At 40.7% G+C, this 9,698-nt stretch overlaps 2 non-coding genes across 2 annotated transcripts; both read right to left on the bottom strand.

Moving 5' to 3' along the window:
- Window positions 1–5,398: 5,398 nt before the first annotated feature.
- Window positions 5,399–5,517, bottom strand: LOC133571182 (5S ribosomal RNA). The gene has a single exon (XR_009810339.1). It is a non-coding gene; the product is annotated as a 5S ribosomal RNA (ribosomal RNA).
- A 2,768-nt stretch (window positions 5,518–8,285) lies between these two features.
- On the bottom strand, window positions 8,286–8,404 carry LOC133571243 (5S ribosomal RNA). The gene has a single exon (XR_012051426.1). It is a non-coding gene; the product is annotated as a 5S ribosomal RNA (ribosomal RNA).
- Between the last annotated feature and the right edge of the window lie 1,294 nt (window positions 8,405–9,698).

Raw genomic sequence — 9,698 nt, 5'->3', positions numbered from 1 at the left:
TCATATTGTGTATTAATTATGATACATTGTTATATTGTTATATTGCTAGAACGTCTGTAGGGCCAAACTGTTACTGCATTCACTTCTTGTAGTTGTGTATCTTCACCTTACTAAACGTGAACAGGTGAATAATACTCTCCCCTCTTCTTATCAGCTGCAGAAAATGTAATATTGTTTGTACGTTCTAGTGTTAAAAAAGTATAAAATGTTGTTTTGAAAAGAAGTTCCTTTCTTGGGAGGTAGCGGAATGTCATCATCATCCGTGTTGACAGCTGTGTATCATGAGAAGAAAGGCTTGCTGTTGTTGTTATGCGCCTCCAATAGGTTATATACGGTAGTGCAGGTTCATCCGCGCTATCGTCACGTGATCTCTTCCGGTTCACTTCGCGCGAGAGAATGTGAGATATACACAGAAAAGTTTGATGGAGTTGTGTTCTATTTTCCCACAGTTACCGATGTTTTGTTTCCCGGTGCTGTGAGGCATTGTACTGAACCATCCTTAAAATAAACCATCATCTTTCATATATATACAACTGGAGTATTCATTGAAGATGAATGAAGAAAGAGGAAACCCAACAGGTTATGGGCCCAGACGTGCAACGGGAGGAAGATGGCAGCGCCTGATCTTCGATGGAGACGAGGACAACTACGAACTTTGGGAAGTAAAATTTCTTGGTCACATGAGACTTGAACGTTTAAAGTACACAATACTTTCCTCTGGTGAGGTTGACCCAGAGAAGAATGCAGAATGCTTTGCAGAGCTAATCCAGTTCCTAGACGACACAAGTCTGTCGTTGGTAATGAGAGACGCTGCTGACGATGGTCGCAAAGCACTACAAATTTTACAGCGCCATTATGCCAGTGATGGTAAGCCAAGAATTATTTCCCTGTACAACGAATTGTGTTCCCTGAAGAAAGACTCAGAAGAAACTATTACAGACTACATCATTAGAGCCGAAAAGATAGTGACTTCTTTAAGAAATACAAAGCAAGTAATAAGCGATGAGTTGAGCATTGCTATGGTTCTGCGGGGCCTACCGGAACCATACAAACCATTCGTCATTCACATGACAGAGCAACGATGAAGTGACTTTTGTGGAGTTCAAGAGCAAACTACGAAGCTACGAAGAGACAGAGAAATTTGAACACAAACCAAAATCAGACAACGTAATGAAAGTGGACATAGCGTCAGCGACCTGTTATGGATGTGGGAATCGTGGACATTTCGTGAAAAATTGTCCCCACAAAACAACACCAAAGTGGTGCAACTACCACCGAAGCACAACACATACAGACGCGACGTGCAGAAGAAAAACCAAGCCTGACTCTGCTAAACAAACTATGGAGAAAGAAGAAGATTCAAAGGAAATTGGCACCTCCTTTGTGTTCCAAGCCAGTCATTTGGTGCTTCCAGACGGCATCAAACAAAATGGACTGATGGTGGACTGTGGGGCGACGTCACACATAATCACTGAGAAGAGCAAATTCACACGATTTGATGAGACTTTTAACCCAAACAAACACTACATGGAGTTGGCCGATGGAACAAGGAAGAACAACGTGGCGCTGAAGAGAGGCGATGCAGTGGTTCTTCTACGCAACACAGAGGGGAGAAGCGTCCCCGTCACACTGAAGAACGCCTTGTTCATCCCAACCTACCCACAAGACTTCATGTCGGTGAAAGCAGCCACGACTAATGGAGCTCAAGTGATCTTCGGAGAAGGACAAAACCGGCTCATAACGAAAGAAGGAAACACCTTCAAGATAGAAGTACACGAGAGACTGTACTACCTCAAAACGGTAAACCATCAAAAACTGTATGATGACTCTGCATGACATTATGTCAAAAGACAAAGTGAATCTATGTTATGATGTGAAAACATGGCACGAGATCTTGGGGCACTGCAATGTGAATGATGTGTTGAAGCTTCAAAATGTTGTGACAGGCATGACAGTTACAGGAGATACAAAGATAGAATGTGACATTTGTACACAAGGAAAATTCACTAACACTAGGAACAAATTACCTGATGTCAAAGCTAGTGCACCCCTAGAGCTGGTGCACACTGACCTGGCCGGTCCCATTGACCCCATTGGATTACATGGGCATAAATATTCAGTCTCATTTACTGATGATTATTCAGGGGCAGTATTTGTTTACTTCTTGAAAAATAAGAGTGAAACTACCCTTGCGACAGAGAAGTTCATTGCAGACGTTTCCCCATATGGCAACGTAAAATGTATGCGCTCAGATAATGGAACTGAGTTCACTGGAAACGATTTTCAAACACTTTTGAGAGAGAAAGGTATCAGACATGAAACCTCGTCACCTTATTCTCCTCATCAAAACGGTACAGCTGAAAGACAGTGGCGAACACTGTTTGAAATGGAAAGGTGTATGCTACTAGAAAAAGAGTTACCAAAAACATTATGGCCTTATGCTGTTCAAAGTGCCGCCCACATTCGGAACAGATGTTACAATGACAGAACAAAGAACACACCTTATTTCATGCTAACTGGAAAGAAGCCCAACATTTCAAAAATGTGGGTGTTTGGCTCGGAGTGTTACGCATACACTCACAGTCACAAGAAACTTGAACCAAGGTGTGAGAAAGGAGTATTTGTGGGCTATAGTAAAAAATAGTCCAGCATACTTGGTCTATGATCCACAGTCAAGAAAGGTGTCAAAACACAGGCTGGTAAAATTCACCAAAAAGAACACTGCAGAAAAAGAGACACAAACAAATGCGTATGACTTGGAAATCCCAGATTGCGAAAGCAATGAAACCAAACTACCTGACACTGTATCAGAAAAATTAGTGAGCATCGAAAATCAAACTGTAGCTCAAAATGATGTTGATAACCAAACACAAACTCTAGAAGTAGAAGAGGATGTGGTGTTAGATGATGCCACAACTAACACAGAGACTAGAACAGAACAAAGAGGTCGCTACCCAAAGAGAGAGAGAATTGTTCCTCCAAAATACTTAGAGGAATATGTAACAAACATTGATGATATCAATGAAAGCCATGACGTTATTGATCACTGTTGCAGGGCAATGTGTGGAGTCCCACAGACGTATAAAGACACCCTGATGTCATCAGAGGCAGCCAGCTGGGAAAAAGCCATGAAAGACGAGTTGGCATCTCTCAAAGAAAATGACACATTTGAACTAACAACATTACCAAAAGGGAAAAATACAGTAGGTGGAAAGTGGGTTTATGCCCTCAAAGAAAACACAGAGAAAGGACAGCTTTTCAAAGCTAGATATGTTGCCAAAGGATACAGTCAAACTGAAGGTATAGATTATCAAGAAACATTTGCACCAACCGCAGACATTACTTCTGTGCGTGCATTGATGCAAATAGCTGTCCAAAATGACCTCACCGTCCACCAGATGGATGTGAAAACGGCATATTTACATGCCCCCATTGATGAAGAGATATACCTAGAACAACCAGAAGGTTTTCAGAAAACATCGGACACAGGTGAAAAACTAGTATTTAGGTTGAAGAAATCAATCTATGGCCTAAAACAATCAGGAAGAAATTGGTACAAACTTCTAAATGACCATTTAGAGCAAAACAATTTCAAAAGAAACCTATCTGATCATTGTGTCTACCGAAAACAAACAGAAAATGAAACAGTCATTGTTATCATCTGGGTGGACGACCTGATCATTGCTGCAAGTAGCAAAGAAGCACTTGAGCAATTCAAAGAAACAATGAAAGCCAAATTCAACATGAAAGACCTGGGTAAGATATCTTATTTCCTGGGTATTCATTTTGAACAGAAACAGAATGAAATCAAAATGGATCAAAAAATGTACATACAAAAGTTGCTTGAAAGATTTGGCATGTCAGAATGCAAACCTAGAAGCACTCCTTCTGAACAGAAAGTAGAACTGAGCACTACAAATGAAAATGTGTGTGACACTACCGAGGTGGTAAACCCCAGAGAATACTGTGAAATCATTGGTAGTTTGATCTATGCCATGACCTGCACCAGACCAGATATCAGCTGGATTGTTGGTAGGTTATCACAAACATTGGCAAAGCCAACAGCACATGATCTAGTTTCTGCCAAACATGTGCTAAGGTATCTCAAGGGTACACATGACTTTGAACTAAGTTTCAAGAAAAGTGAGGAAGGCCTCAACCTGATTGCATTTAGCGATTCAGACTGGGCATCATCAATGGAAGACCGACGCAGCACTAGTGGATATTGTTTCGGTCTAACAAAACAAGGTCCAGCTATATCCTGGAAATCAAAGAAACAACCAACAGTTGCATTGTCAACTTGTGAAGCTGAATATATTGCCTTATCCAACACTACACGAGAAAGTATTTATATCACCCAACTGTTGAGTGGCATGGACAAATGTTTGTACAATTGTACAACAATTCATGGAGACAATCAAGGGGCTCTTTTGTTGAGCAAAAATCCAGTTAATAGACAGAGGTCCAAACATATTGATGTTAAATATCATTTCATTCGTGAGGCACTCACTGAAGGGAAAATGTCATTAGTCTACTGTCCTACAGAAGACATGGTTGCAGACATCTTAACAAAACCTACTACAAGAGCCAAGATTGACAATTTCAAATTATTTTTTTTTGGAAACTAATGTGTTTCACTGTTTCATGGTTATGAGATCAAGGGGGGGTGTTGAGTAAATGTGATCTCATTGTTATTAATGCTGTTGCTGTGTATCATGAGAAGAAAGGCTTGCTGTTGTTGTTATGCGCCTCCAATAGGTTATATACGGTAGTGCAGGTTCATCCGCGCTATCGTCACGTGATCTCTTCCGGTTCACTTCGCGCGAGAGAATGTGAGACATACACAGAAAAGTTCGATGGAGTTGTGTTCTATTTTCCCACAGTTACCGATGTTTTGTTTCCCGGTGCTGTGAGGCATTGTACTGAACCATCCTTAAAATAAACCATCATCTTTCATATATATACAACTGGAGTATTCATTGAAGATGAATGAAGAAAGAGGAAACCCAGCAATCCGTGATTGGTTAAATGTTGAAATATGCTAATGAGGCCGGAAGTAAACCAGCCGTTCTGTCATTGGCCAAATATTAAATGTGTTGAAGAAAGTTGGACAGAGACGGATCTGATTGGCTTAGAAAGTGTGAGATGTTGGAATAAGGCACGCTGATTGGTTCATATCACCCCGGTGTTGAACATATTGACGGACTATCAGCGCTCAAAAGTCCGTGACTGGTCAATTTATAATATGACATGTGTTTTTGTAGCCGGGTAAGATGGCAAAAACAGCCCAAAGATGGATAAATATTAGACATGTTAGGGTAAATTGAACTGAAAGTGAAATAAAAATAATTTCTTTTTGCAAGAACTGAGAAATAGCGCCCTCTGGCGTGAGTGTAAAAGCTTACAGCACCTGGTATTCCCAGGCGGTCTCCCATCCAAGTACTAACCAGGCCCGACCCTGCTTAGCTTCCGAGATCGGACGAGATCGGGCGTGTTTAGGGTAGTATGGCCGTAAGCCGAATGACGAGGTAAAACCAACCTTTTTAAATGGAACTCTTACAGACGGGATGGGAGAAAATGACTAATTATCTATAAGAGCCTGTCGCGCATGCGTACACTAATGTGCTTTTTCTGTCTGTGTGATTGTCTTCCTTTGCTACGGCGGTCAAGTTGCTTTCACGGTGGATATTTGCCTCCGGAGCATCATATTACACCAGCAGCTTTCCAAAATGTCTCATGTATTTATATACTCGTCCTTATTTCTCACTGTGCCCACACTGCTCTCTCATGCTGCGGGGAGATTGCAGGAGAGGTGCCGCTCTCAACACTACTTTATGCTTAGGGACCGTCAATAAATTACTATTGTCTTCGAAGATGTATATCTGCTACATCAAAACACTGATTCATCTAAAAGGAGGTCAAATAAATAGTCCTACCTCCTTAATAACGTGCTAACGTGCACGCCAAATTATTTCCTACTTTTATCATTCATATCCAGTGAGTGTGAATGTTGTCTGTCTATCTGTGTTGGCCCTGTGATGAGGTGGCGACTTGTCCAGGGTGTACCCCGCCTTCCGCCCGATTGTAGCTGAGATAGGCTCCAGCGCCCCCCGCGAACCCGAAGGGAATAAGCGGTAGAAATTGGATGGATGGATATCCAGTTTTATATAATATACACCCTTTTTTTTTTAAATAGGATTTTATTTAAACAAAAACATTTGAATATTAAAAATCTTGGTTTCTTTTTAAAAGATTCCTAAGTCACTTAAAATACTGAATTCACTTAATATTTTAAGTGCTTTTCTCTAGTGTCATTCATGCCTTTTTGTTTTAAAATTTAAGTTTAATTGGAGGGACAAGCAGTAGAAAATGGATGAATGGATGGATTTTATAATACATTTGTGATATTGATAACCATGGTTACTTTTCAACCTCCCGCTACAACTACGAATGTCCAACATAAAACCCAATTAACTCTCAATTGGAGCTAATACAAAATATATATAGATTGATAATTATCTGTACAATATTTATCATGCACCCCTACTACTAACATAAAACTGACATGCATGCTTTTTTTTAAAGGTGCCATATGTAATAATGTGGCCAGAAGTGGTACCGCAATCACAGTCAAAATTATGTCATCCCCCTCCTCTCTCCCTGACTGAGGTTGCCAGATACGCAGCCGAATCCAGCTCCATGGACTGGGCCACTCCAAGGAACTTCCAACTTCCACTGCCTCTTACTAAGGGTTGAGGTGCTGGGACCATAAATGCTGAATAGACAAGCATTTTGTCAATAACAAATCTCTAACCAACACATTTTACACAGAATTAGGCTATTTTCAGGAAGAAGTGCAATCATGCCTGCGTACAATATCACAACAAATAGCAACCACATGGTTGTTGTCAGTACTATCAGAAAACCAAGACTAGAACAAACTACAACCAACACTAGTAAAGGTTCTACTGGTGAAAATAAGCAGAGCATGCTTAGCAGCCTAATGTACGCCCAAAACTAAAGAGACATTTTACTAAGGTGTGTCTATAGGCTACACCAATGAGGAATTATTTGATCATGTGATGTGTCTGTCTCCATACCTTTCACATTGCCATGATGACAGCCGTGCTAATGTTGGAACACATTTCCTCAGCCTATCAGCATGTTGAGAAGGAAATAGGCACAGACACTACACATATCCACATTGGTTTTATTTATGGAAAATATATTTGACCTTGTCAGTTCAAAATCACATGGACATGCAGGATAACAGGCATATATTTCCCCCGTTAGCTTATATGTGGATGTGTCATTGACCGGGCTAGCATGCTAAGCATTACACTAGGAGCTGAGCACCATCACACTAAGCATTGGTTGCATGAACATACTAGCTTTGTTAGACAAGATCATAGACTGTATTGGACAATATAGTTTACATACCAAATGTCCATTTCCATTTATTACAAGTAATAAGAAAACGTAAATGCCTGACTTGCCTTTCAAGAAGGAAATTAGCAAGTTTGGCGTCAGATGAAAAAAATCTTCTCCGCCTTCAATTGTCTCCATCTTTCAAAGGCATCCCTGATACAAATCCTCATGTTGTTCCTGGCTTTGTCATGAATAAGTTGAAAATGGTAAAGAAGCCTTTTAGATTGACTAAGGTCTGACATGTTTAGTAACTTTACCAGTGGCAGTAGCCAGACGAAGATGACGGTGTGTAACTGGCAACCTGGATGTGACACACTCACAGACTTTCTAGTTGGTCAAACGGTAGAGGGCGGGACATGGAAATGAAAACAATAACAAGATTCCGGGGCTGTAAATCTAATTATGAAGTGAGCATATCCCAGCTGAACTACTGTTATCAGTTATAGAGGTATTGGAAAAGAACATGATTTATTAACGCCTTTTGACATATCAGGGCCATTTAATGATCACTTGACATGCAAATTCTACATATGACACCTTATATATTGCTAAATTAACACGACACATCAGTTTAGGTAATCCCTGCATATTTACTGCTCCTGTTGTGTTCTAATTAAATTAAGTAATTCATTCATTCATTTATACAGCACACATTCTCATATTGTGTATTAATTATGATACATTGTTATATTTTTATATTGCAGTAACAGCCAAACTGGTGTTGAACATATTGACGGACTATCCGTGACTGGTGAACTTATAAAATGACACGTCTTTTTGTAAAACTGAAAGTGAAATAAAAACCATTGGTTTTTTTGCGAGAAGTGAGAAACAGCACCCTCTGGCGTGAGTGTAAAAGCTTACAGCACCTGGTATTCCCAGGCGGTCTCCCATCCAAGTACTAACCAGGCCCGACCCTGCTTAGCTTCCGAGATCGGACGAGATCGGGCGTGTTCAGGGTAGTATGGCCGAAAGCCGAAAGACGAGGTAAAACCAACCTTTTTAAATGAAACTCTAACAGACGGGGTGAGAGACATCCATCCATCCATTTTCTACCGCTTGTCCCTTACCTCGCCCACGCCTCTTACCACTCCGTCCTGCATGAAGCTGAGGAGCCACGACTCGTCTCGCTCTGATCAGGCAACTTATGATTTAAAGGGGTCATATAAGCTACTGTTTATTTACCAAAATAAGTTGTATGTCTTTGTTTTGAAAATGTAAAAGTTTATTTTTATTTTCGGAATGTTGAAATAGTTGTACCGGGGGTGGGGGGGGGGGGGGAGCTGGTTACTTGTTTCTCTCGCGGGATCTGGAAAGAGCTGGTTTGTACTCGTTTCTCTCGCGAGATCTGGAAAAGAGCTGTTTGCACTTGTTTCTCTCGCGAGATCTGACCAGACTGCGCGCGAACCAAACAGGGCGAGGATAAAGCAAGATGGCGTCTGACGGTGAAGACGTTATTGCAGTCGTCACAGTTCAGTGTTCTTAATCTGTGCGTCCATGTACACATATATGTCCTTTATTACACTCTATTAAATAGAGTCATAATAACTGTTTGTATATTAGTCTGAGCGCACTTCTCCAGCTAGCTTAGCTTGCTAGTTAGCTTAGCTTGTTAGCTGCTAACAAAGAGAGATGAAAACACATCGCTAAGCAGAGATCAAGTGTGAGTGTAAAGTGTTGTGATTGTGTGAAAATGTGCGAAAGAACCATAGCAGAGTACGAGGAGGAACTTTGTCCAACAAAAGAGGAGAAGGAGCGACAACATGAAAAACATCAAGTTGTGTTACACACAACAGGTTTGTTTACTTCTTACTCTCACATCTTTACTAACTTTATATTTATTATGAACATTTTTCTTCAATAGATTGTCTATAGGAAGATGAATTGTCATGTGAGGATGTTCAGACACACAATATTTATGAGAGGTTGATGTTCCTCTCAGTTTGTAACAAAGTGTATCAACATGTTTACACAAAACTCACACAGTCACCGGGGGAATATTCCAGAGAGCAGGTTAAGTGCAAACTCCTGAGTATATAAATAAGAAAGGTAAGACAAAGTCAGAGTCAGTTACCATGGTAACTGACGCTGTAAACCTAGCCTGCCAGCTGGCAGGTTTGACAAGTTATTTATGTGTGTAAAAGCTATACTGACCTGTTATTTCCTTCATATTGGTGCAGCCATTAACCTACTACAACACCTGCTACATCCACCTACTCAGTGGCCTAGTGGTTAGAGTGTCCACCCTGAGATCGGTAGCTTGTGTCATA

The sequence above is a fragment of the Nerophis lumbriciformis genome, linkage group LG28, assembly GCF_033978685.3.
Source record: "Nerophis lumbriciformis linkage group LG28, RoL_Nlum_v2.1, whole genome shotgun sequence".
Classification (NCBI taxonomy): Eukaryota; Metazoa; Chordata; class Actinopteri; order Syngnathiformes; family Syngnathidae; genus Nerophis; species Nerophis lumbriciformis.
This window is presented reverse-complemented; position numbering and strand designations above follow the sequence as displayed.